Source organism: Acinonyx jubatus, chromosome D2 (assembly GCF_027475565.1).
Source record: "Acinonyx jubatus isolate Ajub_Pintada_27869175 chromosome D2, VMU_Ajub_asm_v1.0, whole genome shotgun sequence".
Lineage (NCBI taxonomy): Eukaryota > Metazoa > Chordata > Mammalia > Carnivora > Felidae > Acinonyx > Acinonyx jubatus.
The window spans coordinates 37,327,786-37,334,112 of record NC_069393.1 but is presented as its reverse complement, the minus strand read 5'-3'; the positions used below and the strand labels follow the sequence as shown (position 1 = coordinate 37,334,112).

The window sequence follows — 6,327 nt, the reverse complement described above, 5'->3', positions numbered from 1 at the left end:
GGTGAGAGCGGGACCTGTGTGAGCAGAGCCAGCCCCCGTGCCAAAGCTGCAGACAGCCTGGATCCCATCCCAGGAAGGTCTACGACCCTCTTAAAGAACTTTTATGTCCCCCATCCTGGGCAGCGGATGCAGATTTTATGTGTGTCTGCAGGAGGCTAAAACTGTCTTCAAACACAAAATTATAATGATCAGATGTCTGTCTCGGGGATGAGAGTGTTTCCTCGAGCTGAAAGAGCCCCGCAGACAGTGCCAGAAGTGGATTATAAATAACCCACTACCACGTCTCTCCTTCCCACTGCCGAGGCTCCTGGCCTCCAGTGTCTTTCTCCCACTTGGCGAGATCCCAGATTGGTTTTAATTAACAGTTTTGCTCTCTCAGCTCCATGCATCCAGGTTTTTCCGGATCAAAAGATGTGCTTCTGTCTCTTCTTCTGTCCTGGCTCGTGAGCAAGGTGGAGGCCGTTTAGGGTCTCAGAACACAGGAGAGAATAGAAAAATGCCACTCGCCTATCAGAAAGGAGGATCTCGAGGGAACTACCCACTACAGAGAGGAGGCCCATAGCCTGATGCTTTGCGGAGAGGTTCTCGGCTGGGTGTCCACCTTCATTTCTGAACCCTGAGGGCCACAGGAGATAGTAGCAAAATGTCTCCAAGCGGAGGCCCCGATGCTAAGTCCCTGCATTCGGCCGTGATCAGATCCGAGCTGGAGGAACAGATCTAGCCTCCTCTTCCAACCCGACCTCCCTTGTAAGTGTCAGACCTCCCTTTTAAGTGGGCTGGGCGGCTTCAGCCAAACTGGGTATGTGCTGCTCACACCCACTAACTAGCCTTACAGGCCCTGCCCTCCAGCGCCGGCTCCCGCTTTCCTGCAACACCCTTCTCCCACCCACGTCTCTGCCTCCAAAGCCTCCTGCTCCTTCCGAGACCAGGACTCCCACAGCCTTGCCGGAAGCCGCCTTCCTCGGGCCGAGAGCCCATCTCCCTTCAGACCCTTTGTCCTTGATCTGTTCACCCTTCCTAAGGATCCCTTCTATCTGACGTGAGAGCCTTGCTTCCCGAAATGGGTGCCACTGAAGGCAAGCAATGCTCGTTGTTCTGCAGAGGGAAGGGGGCCGTTAGGCGCAAATGCAGTAGAGAGTTCCTGGATTCCACAGCCCCCTCGGGAGGGCACCCAAACCCTGACAATTGCATAATGGAGCACGCTTAACCCCATCGGAGTCAGTATTCCCCAGGTTCTGTGACCACAGAAACTTTTGTCCCCATAACATCTATTAGTGGTCCCCAGGCACGGGGTGTCACAGACCCCACTTTTGGAAGAGCCACGTGAGAGTCTTGGTGATGCCCAGCACCTCCGGCAGGTTCTCGGCATCAGGATGGGGGCGACCCGCTGCCTCATGTCTCACTGGCCCTTTCTCGACACCGTGCCCTGCGTGTTGTAAGCCGCAGCCATCACCGGGCAGTGTCCACTCACCAAGGCAGTGAACAGACTTGGGGAGACGTTAGGTTGGGTGCTGAGATAGAAAGAAGGCCCCAGCTCGCCCTCTACCCCTAAGCCCACTCCCCACTCTCCCACCGTGTGTCCCTTCCCTTCTCCACAACCAGAAGGACAGTGAACTTCTCCAGAAGGTGGCCAGTTTTTAATAACCACACAAAACCTCGTGGACAATGAGGCGTGGCGGAGAACCGTGTGGCACACAGATCAGAGCCTGTGATCTCACGTTCGGTGGCTGATCTGGGACCAATTCCTTCACCCCCTGAACCTCAGTTTCCTCATCTGTAACAGAACCACTGTCATACCAGCTGCTCCGGGTGAGCAGAAAACCTGCCTGAGATGCCCTGTGAGCGGGCACAAGTCTGGCACAGCAACGGGGGAGGGCCTACGACAGGTTATGATTCTGGATCCTGTCTGGGAATAGATTTCTTTTCGCTGACCCGTGGGGCGTGTGGGGGGTGCGAATCTCACTGAAACGAGAGACCCTAGGGTCTCACTTAAATTAGTAGCAGATTTGGTGGCCTGAGAGCAGATATGGGGCTCTCTAGCGGGTGTCCTGGTGACTTTCTGGGGAACCCCTTCTGTTTCCTGGTTCTGCTGGAATGGAACAGATCAGAGTTGCCGTGGGAGCATGTCTGAGTCCTCACGGAGGGCCCTGTGGGGGGTGGGGGCATGGCCCGAACACCCAGTTGTGGGGCTTGGTCTCCATGGGCCTGGCATGGGCCATCCCTCGAGCCACCTCCTTTCTCCTGTAGGCCCTGGAGGTCTGTCTAACGGCCTTGGGGAGGGGATAAGGCTGCAGGAAACACAGAAGCTAGACATCTCTTTCTGGCACGGGACCCCAGAAAGCCATCTCTATCGGGAAACAAGGAGGGCCAACGGTCTCTGATAAAGGATATGAAGGATACACAGTGAGTCAGAGCAAGTGCCCCCAGCTCCTGTGACTGGGTCTCCCTGGGCACAGGGAGTGGAGGGGACCAGAGGGAGTGACATCAATGGGGTTGTCAGTAGGTCCCAAGAAGATGAACCCCACATGAAACTCCCAAGTGTATTTGTGGGATCAGGAAGCAAAATGCCTGGGCTCTGTGGCTGGGGAAGAGGCAGGGTTCTGGAAAATTTGTGCTGCAGGATTATTTCCAGGCAGATGAGGCCTCAGGAGGCTTTACAGTGTTTTCGTGCCCCAGCGGTGTCCAAGAAGCCAGGTGTCCCTTTCATCCAACACCTGCACCAGCTCCCAGATCTCACACATCCTGAGGGAGGAGAGGGCCACAAGTGCACAGGGTCCCGTGTGCATCACCTTGGTGGGAAGGCAACCAGAAACAGAAATTGAATTGTCATAGGAAATTTGAGGAAATTCCATTTCTTGCATGCCTGAGCTTTTGACTGACGTTCCCAGCCACTGAACCTAGCGAAATCTGGGGACCATCCTACCATGACCATCAAAGACACGGGATCCAGAAGGGGATCTGCTAGGGACTAGCCCGGAGCATGGAGCACTGTCTCCCACAGCTTCTCCCTCTGAGCCTCTGAGCAGCCTGCAGCAGAGCAGCCGCTGGCCCTTCTGGGGCCTGGCGCTGACCTTCTGACTCCCTGAGGTCTGAGGGCCCCGTCCCCATTGGGTCACGGGGCCTCCATAGTGTGGATTAGACAAGACACTATGTAACGTAAAATCCTCAGTACTGTGTCTGCTACAGGTTAAGTAAGCCCTTGATTAATGGTGGCTATTGTTCTTATGGTGATCACAGAAAATACACCTTCTGCCTCTCCCGTCTCCTTGGCATAGCCCTCACACTCACCCTCCCTACCCCATCCTCCTTTCTCCCCTAGGCCCTGGTCTCCTGGATGCTGGGACAGGCGATCCTGAGTGGATCGTGGGGGAGTTCTGGTCAGCCCACGCGGGGGTAGGGCTGTCCCTCACCATTGGAGGATGCCAGAACCTGGAAGGACCCCCAGAGCAAAAGGCACTCACACCCTAGTTCCCTGGATGGATGGGAAGGCAGCCCAGAGGAGATGGGGCAAAAGCAGAGCCCAGGCCTGAGAGCCAGACCAGGCTCGCCCAGGCCACTGCCTTTCCTGCTGCTGCTCCCGCCACACACCCCCTCCCACCCAGGCTGGATTCAGGCGTTGGGAGGAGGAGGAGGAAGAGGAAAAGAAGAAGGACTGCTGACTCACGTCTAATAATGGTATCACTCACTTCCTTGGATCCAGTCCCAAAGGGGTGGTCCCCAAAAGTCGGGAGGCGCCAAAGCAGCCCATAATCCCCCTGCACGCTCTCCAGAGAACAGCACCGAGCTAATGGACTCAACCCTGCCTCCTTCCCGAGGCCCTACAGAGCAACAGCCAAGATCCTGCAGCAGCCCGACAGCTTGTAGGACCTAGGGGTCACATGAGGCCCCATCAGGTGGGCAGGTGGGAGGGACATTGTCTCCTTCCATCTAGAGGTCCTGTCCTGGGAATTCAGACCTGTCTTCATCAACGCCGCCTGTGGGCGTGTACTGTGCCTGACAAGGAGGGGCTCCAGGGAAGGAGCAGGGGGACCCTGTTCAGAAGGCCCCCATGCAGGACTCCCCACTTTCTGCAGATAGCTGCACCTTGGCAACTCCCCTTCTTATTCCTTCTCTTTGCCTTCCCATCCTGTGCGTGCACCAGTCCTAACCATCCGATTGCCTCGCTGTCCCTGCAGCCATCGGCACACTGGGGGCCACAGTAGCCTGTGTGGCCCTCCTGTCAACTCATCCTCTCCTACCTTTGCCAGGTGGCCAGGAATCAGACATCCCAGTGACATCACCCCCTGCATAATAATCACAGTGACACTGAGGGACCCTGGCCACCCACCTTCGTGGTGGCAGAGGAGCCCAGGCCGGCCTGTTCTGGCACCGTGCTCTCCCCCACCCCTCCACGTCACCCCCACCTCCCACAAGCAGTGCTGGTGTGGCTTTTAGCAGGCCCGACTCAGGGCTCTGGCCTCCGCCTCCTTGCTCTCACGGTTTTGCTGCCTGTGATAGATCGTGCTCAGGCTACGATGAACGTGGTGGCACAGGAAGAGGTAGAATGCAGAAGAATTTAACGGCAGGGCAGCAAGAATTGCCTCGCGGGTGACGGGGAGACCCCTGAGTGCCAGTGCCAGCCTGAGGTGGGACAGTCAGGGCCATACAACGGAACACTCTGCAACAATGAGGAGCAGAGAAGTCCAAAGTTGGACTTTCTGCGGAGAGAAAGAAGCCAGACACAAAGGAAAACCGAGGTCTCCGGGATGCCGGGCATGTTCTATTTCTTGATCGCAGTGCTGGCCACGCAGGTGTATTCACGCTTTGTGAAATTCCATCAGAATGGACACTTGGTATTCATGACCTGCTCTGTAAGCATATGATACTTCAATACGAGGTTTACAGAAAAGGCAGCAGACCTGCAGCTCTGGGCCTTCTGACCTGCCAGATTCCCCGCTTCGGGCAGGATTTGTTGAGTTCTGAACTTCGGGCACACTTCGAAAGTAAAGATGCCCAGGGCCCCGTGCTCACGCCCTGGAGCCTGCTCTGTGTGCGTCCCTGGCATTGCCTGCCTGCTGTGTGCTGTTTGTTCGGTAGCAAACAGAAGTGAGAGCGTCCACAAACCCAGCCCGGGCTATTCTCACCGGCCCTTTCATCCAGAGCCGGTGGCCTGGCTTAGATCGCCAGCAGGCCAGCCTGCACACCTCAAAGGCAGGACGATTCCTGTGCACGGGGACAAAGGTTGTACAACTCGGCTCCTCTCTAGGCATCAAACCAATTACCTATGGTCATCACTCAGGATCTTGGCTCCACTCTGCTACAAAACAGGATCCGGCCGAACCCCTTCCCTTTTACAGGCGGGGAACCTGAGGCCCCACGATGGAAGGAGCTTGCCCAAGGCCACTTCATAGCTCTCCTGTGGGCAGGCCCTCACCCAGCTGTCCTCGAGAGCGAGTACTGGGTCTCTTCCCCCAGTGGCCCCCACCTGCCCTTCAGTGATTGGGAGTGGGGTTGTTGAGAGGCTTCTTTCTTTTAAAAGAATCTTAGAGGCTTAAAGCAAAAGGAGATGCATTTTCACTGGGCAGATTTCGGGCATGCTGGACTTCCTGGTGGGCAAAGGGCATTTCTGGGGCCGCCCAGCATGGGAGGGTCACAGCAGGCTGGCAGCCATCAACCCCTGTCTGCAAAAGCGGGGCACAGACATCAGCCCCAAACTCTGATCTCAAGGTTCAACACGGTGGGATGCTGTCGACATCCCTTCCCATGACCTTTTCAGCGACCACCCAGGGGCCGCCGGTGCAATCTGGGGGACAAATGCAGCCTGTGGCCCTTTCAAAGCCAGTGAGGCCTGCGCCCTCTCCCCTTTGCTTCTCCATTGTCACCCCTGTTCACCCATTCCCATGTCACCCTCTGCACCCCAGCCTTCAGGCCATCTGGTCCCCTCCTTTCTTCCTTACTTATCCTCATATTCGCTTGTTCGTGCCGCCCCCCATCCTTCACCCCTCCACTCCTGAACTGCCGCTCCCCCATTCTCCCCTCCCTTCTCGCAGTCACAGCACTGACTCCTTTCTTCCCGTCCCCCAGGCGCACCTTTTCCTCACGCGTCATGGCAGGTGTTAGCGTTGTGCTGATGCTCCCAGCCCCCTCCCTTCCGGACGGGAGGCGACTTTCACCGGCTAGACCCCTCGTGGTAGAGGATGGGCCTTGGCCCGTGGTGGCCACTGGAGTTGACATGCGTCTCCCCTGAACCAGAGCCTTTCATGGCCAGTGTGAGGCCCACCCCCCCCCCCCCCCCCCAGACATCATGGTTAACTGCGTCCCAGTGACCAGCTGCAGCCCGACAAAGAG

At 56.9% G+C, this 6,327-nt stretch overlaps 1 long non-coding RNA gene across 1 annotated transcript; it reads right to left on the bottom strand.

The window, feature by feature from the left end:
• Positions 1-2,526: 2,526 nt before the first annotated feature.
• Positions 2,527-6,001, bottom strand: LOC106969717 (uncharacterized). Its single transcript, XR_001429404.3, has 2 exons — positions 3,665-6,001; positions 2,527-2,789 (listed from the first exon to the last, which is right to left on the bottom strand). It is a non-coding gene; the product is annotated as an uncharacterized LOC106969717 (long non-coding RNA).
• Between the last annotated feature and the right edge of the window lie 326 nt (positions 6,002-6,327).